Source organism: Zeugodacus cucurbitae, chromosome 5 (assembly GCF_028554725.1).
Source record: "Zeugodacus cucurbitae isolate PBARC_wt_2022May chromosome 5, idZeuCucr1.2, whole genome shotgun sequence".
NCBI classification, from domain to species: domain Eukaryota; kingdom Metazoa; phylum Arthropoda; class Insecta; order Diptera; family Tephritidae; genus Zeugodacus; species Zeugodacus cucurbitae.
The window spans coordinates 18,323,106-18,340,677 of NC_071670.1; the positions used below are offsets into that span (position 1 = coordinate 18,323,106).

Below are 17,572 nucleotides of genomic sequence, written 5' to 3' on the forward strand. Positions count from 1 at the left end.
AAAAATCAAAGTTTTACAAACTATGATGATTTACGCTTAATACAGATCTACAATAATGTCTATCAATCATTTTAAAATTTATCGGCTATAACGTTTTCGTCTTTATGCGTAAGAATTTTTCCTCTGCATTGTAAGATTTCCTAATTTAATGTATGCCTTAGCCACAATCGCCAATTTTTACATTTTTTGCGTAAATAATTTCACTTTAAACTAAATATGTAAATTTTATTGAAGTGAAAAATGTTAGTACGGCAACAATGAAATTGATGTTTGATATGTTGCTGCCGTCTTCAAAATGTTCAAGACGCAGGCTTCAAAGCGACATTTGTGGTCAGCCGTCGCTACGTCGTGTCGTGTCGTCGTCTTTGTGTTCAGCACCTAAGTGTGTAAAAACTTATAACTTTTGAAATGTTGGTTTAAACCCGTGCGAAGCCGGACCGGTCCGGTAGTTATTTATAAGAAAGAAATTAATGAAAAATTTAACATGTCGTATCAATATAGCGGACACATTTTAAAAATAAATTCATATTGTTCCGCCATTTTGAAAATAAACTTCAAATTCGTAATCAGGTACTACGAAAACCCCCATGCAACGAGTTTCAAACTCGGATTCGTTCATTCATTTAAAAAAAATCGCTCAACATTGGATCCGCCTTTTTGAAAAATCCGATGTTTTTATACTCTCGCAACAAAGTTGCTAAAGAAATCAGATAATAACCACGCCCACCTCCCATACAAAGGTTAGGTTGAAAATTACTAAAAGTGGGTTAACTCACTAAAGAAAAACGTCAGAAACACTAAATTTCACATAAGAAATGGCAGATGGAAGCTGCACTCAGATTTTTTTACAAAATGGAAAATTGGCGTGGCGTCGCCCACTTATGGATTAAAAACCATATCTCAGGAACTACTCGACCGATTTCAATGAAACTTGGTTTGTAATGGTTTCCTTACTTCCCAATGATATGTTGTGAAAATATGCCAAATCGCTTCACAACCATGCCTACTTCTATACCTATATACCAGAACTTTGAAGACGATCTGAATCGTTTACTTTACAATATATAAAGTAAGCACTAGTGAAGATATCGGTGCAGAACTTTGCACAAATACTATGTTTATAGTGTGTCAGCCCGCTTCTAAATTCACCAAAATCGGACCATAGGTTCTTAAGGCCCCATATATCGAACACGAGGACCTCGGTGCTTCTAACCTAATATTATGGTTTCCAACTTTCAATGGCCTTTATACAATATATATGACGAATATGTGGGTCAAATTGTATATTATATAATATAAATAAAGTTAAATAAATAAATTGCGAGAGTTCAAAATGTTCGGTTACATCCCTTCCTTATCTGTTTTTATTATTTTCGAGGTTATGTCAAAACACTGATCTAATGGAGATAAATGAACCTTGCATTCGGAATAAGCGACCCCATAAACATAAGGTACACATAGTAAGACCCTCAGGTTAGAACCCAAACTTTTTTGTATGTTTATTTTCAAATAAATATATTTAATGAACACAATATTTATGGTATCGCCCTCAATATAATTAGAATTACAAAATATATCACAAACTTGACTGATTAGAACGAAACTTGATCGCAACATTCTCTTTTCACTGTTACATAATTTGGTAGAAAGCTTGTTACAGCCACACTCACTTCCAATTTAAAGCTATTCGGTCTGGTTGGAGATATACATATGTAGTAAGTACGTCATGAAAATATGGGTGTATGACAGCTCTGTCTAAAGTGAGTTCCAGGCGAGTTTAGAATCAGTCCATGATTACCTACATATGCGCATATATCTCTCCATTGTATATATTTATGAACATGTGTACACTCAAATATGCTCTCGATGCAAACGAATTAATAATATGAATTTAAATGCAATTTTACACACATACATACATATTTACATACATGTATTTATATACGTACATACGTACAACTGTCGCGTATATTCACGTGAATTCATTTTAATTGATGACATTTGTTTGTTTTTTATTTTGTTGTGATGTTTTGTATTTGTAATCGTTCACATTTCCTAAGAATTTGTAAATTTAATCGTCACTTGCCAACAAAAAGATGCAAATAATGTACAACTACAGCGATTACATAAAACAAATTATAAAAAACGTAATCATTCTACTAAACAAAATAAACGAGAAAACTAGAAAAAGAAACGTGTATCATGAATCACATATTGATTTGTTTATTCCCGCCGTTTATGTCGAGACCCATGAGTAAGAGTTTCACGATAATTAACTAGCAATTTCTTATGATGCACAATCTGGGTTCAGGGAAAAGTTGAATCGATAGTTTTAAAGTGGCTATGTGTCATTAAAATATTTGTTTACAAGTAAAAGTAAGCTGGGTTTTGGTGAAGATTCTTGGTGACAACATTAGAGAACACTGTGCTAACTAATTTATACTTGAAATCAATGTTATGCAGCACTTTTTTATTAAATACATATTTTATTCTTAAATCAAATTTACTTTACTTTACAAATAGCAACATGTATTGAAGAGATGAAAAATTTGCTATCGCTCAAGTTAGAACATGTATAGATTAAATGTCAAAGGACAACACCCCTATTACGTATACGTATGGCGATTAGCGCGATTTGTAGCCGCTTTTTTGTATATATTATGTTATAGTTTAGATAAATGAAAATTCAGACAATAGCTCAAGTTGCCTATAATATTTTGTGAATTTTTGGGAACATTTTCAAAGAAAATATGTTACCAAGAGATACATGTTAATAAGTAACCAAGAGAACATTAAAAACACTTTGTCTTTAAAATTTCCTTACTTCATGTTAGTGTAAGGAGAAAATTTGCATATTCTTAATACACATGGAACTCATGTCATGATGATGTGTTGTGTGATCTGCAAGTATCCAAAAAGGTTTAAAAAAATATTTTTCATTGTTTTATTCGTATGTTAAGTTTAACTTAATTCATACAACATAGATGCCAATTGTTTGGAATTCACACGTTACATGAGTGTAAAATTTACTCTTCACTTCTTCTTTGCCTAAAATAAATTGAATGCTCATATCAGGAGTTCATGTCCGGATTTAGGGCAGATCGGGCGGGGTGACAGGTTATAGTTTCGCATGACAGTTTGAGCAAGGCCAAGACCATTGAATTTAAAAGAAACTACACAAAAAAACTTGAAAATCGTTAATAAAAATTTGAACTGCCCCAGTGAGCTGTTTTTGTCTTCATATTAAATTAGAAATTAGTATGTCTTGCGACCAAAGGACTATTTACATCACGTTTCTCGCAATCACAATATTGCTCAGATCTAACCCTTTCTTGTTGACAAAATGTCGAAAACTGAGGTCCACTTTCACAACTGAAGACAACTCGGACATAAAGGATTGGAACTGTATGAATAGTTGAAACAATTACGGCGTATCGAACCTTTAACCATCAAAAGGCCGCTGAAAGTACATCAATATACGAGGGCTGCTATATATATTTTTGGCCTAGGCAACACTAAGTGCAAGAGTGCATCGATGAACTAAAATCTTTGTATGGCTAGGAAGCACCATCCTATAGCATTGTGAAAAACTGGTACAACGAATTCAATCGTGGCCGACGCTCGCTCAAAGACGAATTGCGTGAAGGTCGTGCAAAAACAGCCGTTGTGCCAGAAAACATCGATGCCGTACGTGAACTGATAATGCAAGACCGTCATGTAACATACCTTCAGATAGAGGCATGCCTATGCATTTCTCCCACCAGCATACATTCGATATTGCATGAACACCTGGCCGTAAGAAAGGTTTGTTCTCGTTGGATCCCGCACAATTTGACAACCCCTAAAAAAAAGGCTCAAAAAAGTGCTTCGAAAATTGGTTTGAGCGCATGCAAAAGTGTATAAATCTTGATGGAGAATATTTTGAAAAACAATAAAACCATTTTCGTTGATAAATATTCCTATTTTCATTATTTTTCTTCTTCTTGACTGGCGTAGACACCGCTTACGCGGTTATACCCGAGTCCAAAACAGCGCGCCACGTATCCCTCCTTCTGGCAGTTTGGCGCCAATTGGTTATTCCAAGCTAAGCCAGGTCCCTCTCCATCTGGTCCTTCCATCGGAGTGGAGGTCTCCCTCTTCCTCGGCTTCCACCAGCGGGTACTGCATCGAATACTTTCAGAGATGGAGCACTTTCATCCATTCGAACAACATGACCTAGCCAGCGTAGCCGCTGTTTTTTTATTCGCTGGACTATGTCTATGTCGTCGAATAACACATACAGCTCATCGTTCCATCGTCTGCGGTATTCGCCGTTGCCAATTCTTAAGGGACCATAAATCTTCCGCAAAACCTTTCTCTCGAAAACTCCTAGTGCCGTCTCATCGGATGTTGACATCGTCCACGCTTCTGCACCGTAAAGTAGGACGGGAATGATGAGAGACTTGTAGAGTTTGGTTTTTGTTCGTTGAGAGAGGACTTTACTTTTCAATTGCCTACTTAGTCCATAGTAGCACCTGTTGGCAAGAGTGATTCTGCGTTGGATTTCCAGGCTGACATTGTTATTGCTATTAATGCTGGTTCCCAGGTAGACGAAATTATCTACAACTTCAAAGTTATGACTGTCAACAGTGACATGGGAGCCAAGACGCGAATGCGCTGACTGTTTGTTTGACGACAGGAGATATTTCGTCTTGTCCTCGTTCACCACCAAACCCATACGCTTCGCTTCCTTATCCAGTCTGGAGAAAGCAGAACTAACGGCGCGGGTGTTGTTTCCAATGATATCGATATCATCGGCGTACGCCAGTAGCTGTACACTCTTGAAGAACATTGTACCTTCTCTATTTAGCTCTGCAGCTCTTATAATTTTCTCCAGCATCAAGGTAAAGAAGTCGCACGATAGTGAGTCACCTTGTCTGAAACCTCGTCTGGTATCGAACGGCTCGGAGAGGTCCTTCCCGATCCTGACGGAGCTTTTTTTTTTTCGATGCCGTACGTGAACTGATAATGCAAGACCGTCATGTAACATACCTTCAGATAGAGGCATGCCTATGCATTTCTCCCACCAGCATACATTCGATATTGCATGAACACCTGGCCGTAAGAAAGGTTTGTTCTCGTTGGATCCCGCACAATTTGACAACCCCTAAAAAAAAGGCTCAAAAAAGTGCTTCGAAAATTGGTTTGAGCGCATGCAAAAGTGTATAAATCTTGATGGAGAATATTTTGAAAAACAATAAAACCATTTTCGTTGATAAATATTCCTATTTTCATTATTTTTCTTCTTCTTGACTGGCGTAGACACCGCTTACGCGGTTATACCCGAGTCCAAAACAGCGCGCCACGTATCCCTCCTTCTGGCAGTTTGGCGCCAATTGGTTATTCCAAGCTAAGCCAGGTCCCTCTCCATCTGGTCCTTCCATCGGAGTGGAGGTCTCCCTCTTCCTCGGCTTCCACCAGCGGGTACTGCATCGAATACTTTCAGAGATGGAGCACTTTCATCCATTCGAACAACATGACCTAGCCAGCGTAGCCGCTGTTTTTTTATTCGCTGGACTATGTCTATGTCGTCGAATAACACATACAGCTCATCGTTCCATCGTCTGCGGTATTCGCCGTTGCCAATTCTTAAGGGACCATAAATCTTCCGCAAAACCTTTCTCTCGAAAACTCCTAGTGCCGTCTCATCGGATGTTGACATCGTCCACGCTTCTGCACCGTAAAGTAGGACGGGAATGATGAGAGACTTGTAGAGTTTGGTTTTTGTTCGTTGAGAGAGGACTTTACTTTTCAATTGCCTACTTAGTCCATAGTAGCACCTGTTGGCAAGAGTGATTCTGCGTTGGATTTCCAGGCTGACATTGTTATTGCTATTAATGCTGGTTCCCAGGTAGACGAAATTATCTACAACTTCAAAGTTATGACTGTCAACAGTGACATGGGAGCCAAGACGCGAATGCGCTGACTGTTTGTTTGACGACAGGAGATATTTCGTCTTGTCCTCGTTCACCACCAAACCCATACGCTTCGCTTCCTTATCCAGTCTGGAGAAAGCAGAACTAACGGCGCGGGTGTTGTTTCCAATGATATCGATATCATCGGCGTACGCCAGTAGCTGTACACTCTTGAAGAACATTGTACCTTCTCTATTTAGCTCTGCAGCTCTTATAATTTTCTCCAGCATCAAGGTAAAGAAGTCGCACGATAGTGAGTCACCTTGTCTGAAACCTCGTCTGGTATCGAACGGCTCGGAGAGGTCCTTCCCGATCCTGACGGAGCTTTTGGTGCTGCTCAACGTCAGCTGACACAGCCGTATTAGTTTTGCGGGGATACCAAATTCAGACATCGCGGCATAAAGGCAACTCCTTTTCGTGCTGTCGAAAGCAGCTTTAAAGTCGACAAAGAGATGGTGTGTGTCGATCCTATTTTCACGGGTCTTCTCAAAAATTTGGCGCATGGTGAATATCTGGTCTGTTGTTGATTTTCCAGGTCTAAAGCCACACTGATAAGGTCCAATCAGTTTGTTGACGGTGGGCTTTAGTTTTTCACACAATACGCTCGACAGAACCGCGATGTTGAGGAGGCTTATCCCACGGTAATTGGCGCAAATTGTGGGGTCTCCTTTTTTGTGTATTGGGCAGAGTACACTGAGATTCCAATCGTCAGGCATGCTTTCTTCCGACCATATTCTGCAAAGAAGCTGATGCATGCACCTTATCAGCTCTTCGCCGCCGTATTTGAATAGCTCGGCCGGTAATCCATCGCCCCCCGCCAGTTTGTTGTTCTTCAAGCGGGTAATTGCTATTCGAATTTCTTCATGGTCGGGTAATGGAACATCTATTCCATCGTCATCGATTGGGGTATCGGGTTTGCCATCTCCTGGTGTTGTACTTTCACTGCCATTCAGCAGGCTGGAGAAGTGTTCCCTCCACAAACTCAGTATACTCTGGTCATTAATAACTAGATCACCTCTGGGGGTCCTACAGGAGTGTGCTCCGGTCTTGAAACCTTCAGTTAGTCGCCGGATCTTTTCGTAAAATTTTCGAGCATTACCCCTGTCGGCCAGCTTGTCAAGCTCTTCATACTCACGCATTTCGGCCTCTTTCTTTTTTTGTCTGCAAATGCGTCTCGCTTCCCTCTTCAGCTCTCGGTATCTTTCCCATCCCGCTCGTGTTGCGGTCGATCGCAATATTGCGAGGTAGGCAGTCTGTTTTCTCTCCACTGCGAGACGACAATCCTCATCATACCAGCTGTTTTTTTGACTTTTCCGAAAACCAATGGTTTCGGTTGCAGCTGTACGTAAGGAGTTTGATATGCCGTCCCACAGTTCCATTACACCGAGATGCTGATGAGTGCTCTCAGAGAGCAGGAGTGCAAGTCGAGTAGAAAATTGTTCGGCTGTCGGTTGTGATTGCAGCTTCTCGATGTCGAACCTTCCTTGTGTTTGTTGACGTGTGCGCTTTTCTACACAGAGGCGGGTGCGTATCTTAGCTGCTACAAGATAGTGGTCCGAGTCGATGTTGGGACCACGAAGCGTACGCACATCAAAAACACTGGAGACATGTCGTCCATTTATCACAACATGATCGATCTGGTTGCGAGTGATTCGATCCGGGGACAGCCAAGTAGCTTGATGTCACAAGGACCCACCTTCTTCCGTCCTTGTCCCGTCCATCGCATTTCTTGGACTGCGGTGATGTCAGCCTTTACTCTTACGAGGACATCAACCAGCTGGGCAGAGGCACCTTCCCAATTAAGGGTCCGGACATTCCAGGTGCATGCCCCTATTTCGTAGTCCTTTAAACGTTTGCAGTGGTCGTCATCAAAACTGGGGTCTCTCATCCGAGGCTGTTTTGTTCTTTTCATTGGGGGGGTGTTTTTATGTGGTGGGGCCCAAACCCTACGCACAACCGCATAAGCGGGTTTCGCCTTCTCACTTTAGCTCGCCTTCAAACGGATGTTTGTTAGCTACCCAGAGGATACTTGGTCTAAGAAGTCGTGAGCTGCTTGAGCCACATGTAAAAGAATCGTTCCTGGCCACTCCCAAGTGAATGACAGTCAGAAACTTTCCTCACTTGCGTGAACTTCTTCATATGACTCCATCTTCCATTATGGAGGATTAGGCCAGAAATATATATATATCACCAAGAAATATGTTACAGATGAATGTTTGGATTTCTCTCAAAATTATGTTGACTTTGCCAATGACTATCGCCTGTGGAGAGAGAAGGTTTTCAAAATTGAAGCTAATCAAGACGTACCTATGTACCTCAGATCTATAATGTTCAAGAAAGATTAAACTCTTTGGAAATCGTATCGTTCGAAAACGAAATTGTGAATGAGCTCGATTTATCTAAAGCAAATAAGTTTTTTTTTTTAAATTTGATTATAATAAAAATTAAAAAATCTAAAAATTTTGACAACTTTTGCATAAAAAAATCTGGGGCATCATTGCATCTAAAACCGGCTCTGCAGGTGTTCTCAGCTAACTTATTTATTTATATAGTAGTTTAGTTTAGTTTTTATATAGTAGTTTAGTTTAGTTTAGTTTAGTTTAGTTTAGTTTATATAGTTATTTATATAGTACTTCGAGATAACTCGGACAATCTTGACTATTTCTCGAAATTATTTCAAATAGAGAAATTGTGATGTCAATATAAATATACAAATGTACATATGTACAGATTTAATTAAAGGCTTAATTTATTATATTATTCTCATTAATTAGTCTCTTAGAAGAACTAGGTAAATTTATAAATACAGTAGTTTTCCGAAATAAAGAATATTGGTTTTAACGAAAGCAGCTTATAACGAACAAACAAATTTGTTACATTGAGTACCTTAAATAACGAACATCGGAGATTTGTAAGTACTCGGTTTAACAAACAACATGAAGAAAACATATGAAGAAAGAGAAAAAGAATCAATTAACATCGAACCAGAATTAAAAATTCAAAGGCTCAATTGAAAAGAAATGTGCAAATTGAAAAAAAATGTGCAATTTTATCAAAAAGCTTAAAATTATTGATGAGCTCCAAATAGAAGTATAAGTGGCAGAATTGGTCAATTTTTGAAGAATTTAGCTGATTTGAATTGTTTTGTTAATGTTTCTCATTTTTTAACAAATACTTAATAAAACAATTTATTAAACCGCAATTTACGGATATTTAACTCATTTTTATTGAAAAACATACTTACCTCTAAGTGAGTACTCGAATTAACGAAAAATTCGATGTAACGAACAGGCCTGACAATTAATGTGTTGGTTATTTCGGAAAACTACTGTAAATAGAATATACTGATTTCCGACCGTCCGCAGACAGTATAACGACGACATATGTATATATGTATGTATGTAAGACTTCAAATGTCTTTCTCACACCCTTTGTCATATAACCATTTAGATTAGATTAGATTATATTGTGAGGATTGCACCGCGACCTAAGGTCTATTGTGCCCTCTCCAGTTATCACAGCACCCCCTCCAACCCCGTCACGTTAAGAAATCTTAACAGTGTTGCAGGGCTGATGCATGCGATACTTCCTCTTTGGGGATAAAGATCCCCAATCGACTGTCCCCTATCCTTCGCGATCGCCGGGCAGTCAAGGAGTAGGTGCTCTGGTGTCTCCGCCTCTAAGTCACAAAATCGGCAAAGGTCCGACGAGTGTATTCCCATTTTGTGCAGATGACACCGTAGTCTGCAGTGGCCGGTATATAGTGCCACCAATTGTCTCAGCTTGTTCCTGGGGAGCGCCATTAACTGTTTGAATATTTTCAGATTGTATCCTGCCAGGAACAGTTTTGAGTGGCGAAGTCCCTGCATGTGCAACCAACAGCGATTCCTGCTTACTGCCTCCTCCTCTTTCAGGCGGGTTGTAAGAACATGCCGACCAACCGCAATAAAGGGTTCTGGCCCGATTGGGTTGGTGGCCGCGGCCTTCCTTGCCTGTTGGTCCGCGAATTCGTTATGCTGTTATTTCTGCAAATCCTGTTCAGAGTATCTATGCAGTCCATGACCAGCCCCGAGTCCACCTCGAAGGATGATAGTGCCTTAAGAGCTGCTTGGCTATCGCTGATAATGGCTATGCGTTCCTTATGATATCCCCTGTCCAATATTACCTCTGCACACTTGGTAATGGCATAGACTTCAGCTTGGAAGATGCTGGGGAAATTGCCCATGGATAAGGACAGCTTCAGGCGTGGCCCCGTTATCCCGGCGCCTATACCAACTGCTGTCTTTGATTCGTCAGTGTACCATTGTTGTTGCTTCTACTTACGTGTTCCTTGAGAGTTGAGTCCTCCCATTCCCTTTTGTTGGATACTACTGTTTTGAAACGTCTCACAAGATGAACCCTTTTAGTGATATCGTCCCTCGGCAGGAGAGTCATTGGAAGCTTCCTACCGATGATATCCAGTTGCCGGGCGCTTAACATCCTGCTGTTTCCTAAACCTGGCCTTGTTAGCGCCAGTAAGGTTTTCTTGGCCATAGTGCCAACCACCAAATGAAGTGGGGTAAGGTTTAGGATTGCCTCCAAAGCTGCAGTTGGACACGTGCGCATAGCACCAGTGATGCATATACAAGCCAACCGCTGCAGTTTGACCAGTTGCTTTTCAGCTGTGGCCAGGGAGATCCTTGAAGACCAAACCACCGCTCCATAGGTGGTTACAGTCCTCACAATCATGGTGTACATCCATCGCATTATGTGCGGGCTACAGCGCCAAGATTTGCCTGCCAGGCGTTTGCATACCATTAGTGCCTTGGTGGCCTTCGCTATCACGGAGTCCACATGCTTCTTCCACCTCAGTTTCGTATCTAATAATACTCCAAGATATTTTATTTCCTCTACCCTAGCTACCAGTTCGCCATTGAGTGTAATGGAACCCAGGGCTGGGCTGTTTTTGATGGATTGATGTTCAGTCCAACATTAATACACCATTTCCTCGCTAGGGTTAGTCCTCTTTGGACAATGTCTCCAAGAGTGCTTTCAAATTTGCCTCTGACGATGATTACGATGTCATCCGCATATCCCTGACATCGTATTCCTTTTTCTGATAGCACCTCTAATAGCTCGTCCACGACTAGACTCCACAGAAGCGGTGAGATAACCCCACCCTGGGGACAGCCTTTTGTCGTGCCTAGACGTATACTGCGTGAGCCTATCTGCGTTTCTGCGATTCTTGTACTGCACTAACCCATCTTACGATCGATGGATCGATCCGCCTCCTGTTTAGGGCTCTAGTGACACTTACGTGGGAGGTGTTACCAAACCCACCCTCTATGTCTAGAAAGGCACACAGGACCACCTCACCGGTCGCAAATGCATCCTCAACCTCCGATACCAAGCTGTACAGAGCCGTGCCGTATAACCATTTACAACTATTAAAATCTTCTACTAAACGGTAAACATCACTTTTATGAAGCATAATAAAAGGGAAATCCGTATATTCTTGTAATTTCTGTTATCTACTTTCTCAGAAGCAGCTCATACAATACACATTCTGTTGCTGCTTAATATCGAATGCAGTAATGTGTTATAAATCTAGTGCAAGGAGTCGTATTTGCTTGGAAAAGCCTAACATTATGATTTTATCTAAAAACGCATGCATATTTAGAAAACCATATAAATGTGAACTAAGTAGTACAGAAAATTCCACATTTCTCAAGAAACTGCTTTGCTAAAGCTTCCGCATTGCATAATAGCTGGTTACTGCACTTCTAAGAAATTCTCAAAAGCTCAGACGGACCATAATTCGGACGGTTACTTACTAGCGCAAGACAAGCACCAGTACATACTATGGGCGGTGTAAAGTGTACATAAACATGTGTACATTCATATGGTATATGACTACTGCTTTTGAGCTTTTAAAAATATTTGCTTATTTGTCTGAAATAAATATTCGACGTTTAATTGCATTCGTGTATAATAGCAGAAATGCAATAAAAGCATACACACATACATATGTACATATGTACATATAAGTTGGTATATGGCTAATGTATTTATGTATGTATATAAATAAGACTTTATGTGCAATGCAAAGCTGTAAGTATATGACTGCGTAAGCTCAATGTTATTAAATACCTTGACACTGGAAATATGAATATGTACATTGAATCCTATGACTCCGCAAGGACGCAAAAGACACAGTAAATATGGAATACGCTTTTTAGCGTCGCCAAGTTTTTTTACTCTTGCAACATGTTGCACAGAGAGTATAATAGAGGGTTAAATCGGAAACAACTAAAAATTAAATTTTCGTAAAATTATTAACAAAAAACGTCAGAAATATGAAATTTTACAGAAGAAATGGCGAAAATGTGCTGCACTCAGATTAAAAAAAAAATGTGAAAAAAATCCATATCGCAGGAAGTGCTCGACTGCTTTCATTGAAATTGTGTACATAATATTTTCTTAACACCCTGATATTGCCGATGAAAAATGGGCGAAGTCGGTTACCAACCACGCCTACTTCCCATATAACAAAATTTTTAATTCCATCTGATTCGTTCACTTTACAATATATATCTTAAGAACCAACGAAGATATCGGAATGGAACTTTGCACTAACACTTCATTAAGAGTGGTGGTACACTCAAAACATTTCTGCTGGAAACATAGCGTTTAGAAATCAAATTTCATACTAATTTCCTTCCATAACTCAAACTTCCCTAACTCGAAGTTCTCCGTCGAACTCTTGAAGTGGCAATAGAAGGCAACTTTCATACAAATATCTTTCCATAAATCGAACTTTTCGACCAGGACATAATTCAAAACTTTTATATCGAGGCAGTATTTTAAAAGAGTATTTATTTATCGTATGGAGGCGAACAAAAATATGATATTACACTCAAGGATTGCATACATCTTCTAAGAAAAGCAACAATAGCAAAATACAACAAACAAAATTAAAGAATACATTTTTAACGCATTTAAATAAAACGTTATGCGAAGTAAATGCGTATAAATCTATATTTTCCAGCTTTTTGAAAAATTGTATGTTAAAATGAAACCTTCTACAACTCGAAGGCTCAAATGTGTTACCTTAATATAATTATATCAATAAATTTCGAGAATATAAAATGTTCGATTACTCTCGAACTTAGTCCTTCCTTTCTGTGTATGTTTTTTAATACCCATCCGGATATTACAGGATTTAATTAATAATTTCATAACCGGATAATAAAATTATCTATATTTTCATTGATATTGCAACAAATCATTGTGAAACAGATATAAAAAAGTAATTAAAAATAAAATAAAGTTGAACCTCGATCATCCGGGACGGTCTGGGCCGGAAGCTCTCTGTATAATCGATATTTCCAGTTAATGGAGATATCAGTTTTTTTGTATTTTTTTACTTATTTAATTTTAGTTATACATACAACGTTTATTTTTTTTTTTTCAATGATATAATAATGTAAATGCATTTTATGTCCATGGGGAAATTATGTAAAGACAAAAAGTTTGCAGTCGAACAAAAAACAGAAATGAAAAAAAAAACAGAAGGTTAAGTAAGTACACAAAATTGTAGATAATAGAAATAAACACGGTAATTCGATGCAAAAAAATTTGAATTTTATTTGTAATCGAGGTCCAACTATATAATTAAAATATATATTAATACAAATTAGAAGTATTTCGATACAAAAATATTAAAAATTTATTCGAACAATTTCTGCAAACTGTTCGGGATTTTCAGAACTTATTAAACTCTTGTTCTGTAGGTGCCAAAATCGACATCCTTCATATAATATGTGCATACTCTTATGTGAAATGTTATATACATATACATATACATATTTATATGTACATATATAATATCAACAATGGTATCATCAAAGAGACGAGACTAAAATTACCAAAAGTACATTAAGTGCGTAAATATTATGAAATTACTACACATACAGTGAAAGATAAAGCAATTAATGGACATTATGTACTAACGACTGTTTCGCCCAACGGTTAAAACTATTATATTGTTTTCAGAAAATTTGGATAAAAGTTTGGCACTGCGGATCGATAGTAGCACATCTTTAACAACTACAAAAGACAGAATTGAGTTTCCTGCATATCTTGATGTATTTATCGATTACAATAGCTGTCATCGATTGGCTAACTGCTATAGACAAGCCAATCGAACAAACTTTCCAAATTTCCATATAAACTGGCAGCACTGAAATCGAATTGTATATACTTGTTCGCACTGAACTCTTCAACCACAATTTCAATTTGTGTATAACAATTTTTATTATTTTGACAGTAATTTGTCCTTTGAGCCGTTCACAATAGTAAAATTGTTCCAAAATGAGTAAAACAAAACTTGGTAGTACTCAGCAAGCGACGATTGGAATTTTAATGAGGTATTCGCATACTCTCCAGCACGAATTCAACTAGATATCTTTGTTGTTGCTTTCACATGTAAAATTTTTGATAGGCGAGCAGCGCCCAAAGATAGCGAGCAGAGAAGTGACCAATCGATGGCAGCTAATGTATCGTATACAGAATAAAATAGAATTTTGAATTATCGTAGATCTATCCATCTATCATATATACTTTGTAATAAGATCAATAAAAATTAGAGAAGTTATGAACCGATTTAACCTAGTTTGGTTCTGTTGGCTAAGCGAAATATTCTCAAACAATTTTTTCAAACATATGACACATTTCCATTAGATAGGATAGTGAAGCATGGTGTTTTCACTAAGTTTTGCTGATTTAACTCCAACAGTTTGTAAAGTACTTTTTGAAACTCGAAATGGTTTGATCTGGATTTCCAGTGTGTGCCGAAGTTCGAGGTGACTTCCTCAACCTCAACAGTAAAAAAAGATACATTTGTGTCTATATTCATACACAAAATTCTAAAGAACCTAATGCCTCAAAATAAACTCACTGCCACTAGTTAAAATATACAAACACTTGAAGATTAAAAAACAAATGGTTCCATCTATATATGTACATACATGTCTAAAAAACAAGAATGACGCATAAAAATTAGCTGATTTTAGTTACAATATATTAAATTATCAATATTCTTCATGTATTCATCTATATTTTAATAATATACATATGTACAAATATTAATATTAATGTCTGCATATTATCTATGTTCGACTCACTTCCGCGCATAGCCTCACTTGTGATAAGTTCCCATACAAAGGTGGTTCACACCTAATCACAATTTGCCAAAAGGTAAGCGGAACAAGCATATAGGCATAGATAATATATAATTATCGCTTTTACGATCACAAATAGTGTGAACATTAAAGAAAGAGAGTTTCTACATATATGAAAACATTTGAATTGTTACGTCAAGAGTCAATAGAATTCTTGAACGCGGCAAGTGTCACTTCCCTGAGTGTGACGTTAAAACTGAATTCAATGAAGAGTAGGATGAATATAATACTAGGATTATTACACAAATCCATTGTTTAATAATATATTTTATTAATTATTTCCTTATATTATAGGCATGATTGGAATGGTTTTTGACACACTGAAGGTCGATATATAAACAGCTGATTATTTTGGTAACATTTATGCATATGTTCCATTTAATGTCAACACCAAATATATGAATGTGGATATTTATTAAAAAACTTAAACAAGTGGCAACCCCTCCAAGGAAGATTTCATATGTAAGTTTTCTTAAATGTCTTTAATTGTGTATTTATTTTCTTTATTTTGAACATGAATTATATAAATATTCAAAGTTTCAAACAGGAAGCAAATGAAACAACTGTTGTCGTTTCGACGCTTGTATGTACCATTAATTTTCTCAAACGTGTCAATGTTCATATTTAGTTATTTAAAAAATTTTATTTATAAAATATCTTAATCCTATACATTTAATAAAAAATTGCAAACAGGTTGCATTTATTAATCATATCCACTTTATTGAATTTAAATGTTTAAAAACCCCTTTAAAAACTGTTTTGAACTGAAAACTTATTAACCTTACGCATTTCATATTTCATATTTTTGAAACAGGTGGCAACTTCGTAATTTTTTTATTTTAAGCCATTCGAGTATTACCCCGGATAATTTCTAAAATACAATTACGCACTGTATATTAGATGTGTGACCTAATTCTTTTACGCTACAATATTTCTTCTTACTGAATGAAGTTTCTTTTCGGAAAACTGCACTAACTAGCTCTGCAAAGCATTCACTCACTCGCTTGTTGTGCGTACTAGGCGTATGATTAACATTTATGTCCATACATTTCTTATTCACCACATTTTCGTTGTATCATTGACATTTACCTTGAAACTTTGTTCTTTTTGCGTTTTGTAAACAAATCGGAGGTATGTACGTAGATTTTCAAGCGTTACTGGCTTTTAATTTCAATACCAATTTTTCAAACACAAATTTGTCCACTTGTCCACTTGTACAAATTTCACAATTTTCACTTTGTATATTCCCGGCTAGTGTAATAGTAATACTGCGAATATTTTGTCTCAATATTATTTTAAATAATAATAGATAATATACACATTACACTTGTACATATATGCGAACAATTAACGGGTATCTGTGACGAACTCACAACAAAACGAAATAGTTTTCTCGCCGCCACAGCGGCAACTGAACGCTGAAAATACAGCGCAGTGCAATTCTGGGAATTTGCTGTTCTTCGAACTTCTATTTTGCATTTGCAAATATTACAAATATGGCATATATGTACATATGTATGTATATGTATATGCCTATATGAGCTTACTGATGCAATTCTCTTTTTTCAGATTAATGCATAAATTTAGACATACATACACACATTTATATTTAAGCGTTCTCTCTTCCTGTCTATATATGCATGTAACAGTGCGTGAAATAAAATTCTGAGAAACTCAAAGTGCGGCAAAATGCAGTTTACACTTTACACGTACCGTTATATGTACATAAATTTGTAATTTTTGTTTTTGTTCGGCAAATTGAAAGCTTACAGAGCAAGTAAACAGTGACGAACTGGCATCTAACACCGATTACAAAAATTATCAAAATTCAGCTAATCTTATATACAATCCGTTATACATACATACATACATATGAGTGTGACTTCACAATTTAATAGATATATAGTGCTGAAAAGCAATCGGGTATACATATGTATATATTTGGCGTTGGCGTCTATTAGAGTGCGCATTTAATTGCTCCTCCTTTTAGCAGTTTGGCGCCAGTTTAAAGTCCCAAGTGTTGCCATGTCTTTCTAGACCTGGTCTTTCCAACGGAGTGGAGGTCTTCCTATTTCTCGGCTACCAACAGCGGGTACTGCATCGAACACTTTCAAAGCTGGAGCGCTTTCGTCCACTCGAACAATATGTCCAAGCCAGCGAAGCCGGTTTCTTTTTATACTCGCACAGCTCATTGTTCCATCGTCTGAGGTATTCACCGCTAGCAATTTTAAAAGGTCCATAAATTTAACCCGAAACCTTTCTCCACGCATATGCACGAATCATTAGGACGGGAATAATGACCGACTTGTAGAGTTTGGTTTTGCTTCGTCCAGAGAAGACTTTACTTTTCAATTGTCTACTCAGTCCAAAGTTGCACCTGTTGGCAAGAGTGATCCT

The 17,572-nt window shown here is 37.6% G+C and overlaps 1 protein-coding gene across 3 annotated transcripts in view; it reads right to left on the reverse strand.

Moving 5' to 3' along the window:
* The window catches only part of LOC105218935 (phospholipid-transporting ATPase ABCA3), a 48,446-nt gene extending 31,850 nt beyond the window's left edge, over window positions 1-16,596 (reverse strand). For 2 of the 3 annotated variants that reach the window (XM_054232214.1, XM_011194809.3), the window contains exon 1: window positions 16,265-16,595. The gene's annotated coding sequence lies outside the window, so the exon portion shown is untranslated. Of the gene's footprint in view, window positions 1-16,264 lie in introns of all 3 variants that reach the window. The other variant, XM_054232215.1, reaches the window with a different exon arrangement.
* Window positions 16,597-17,572: the final 976 nt, after the last annotated feature.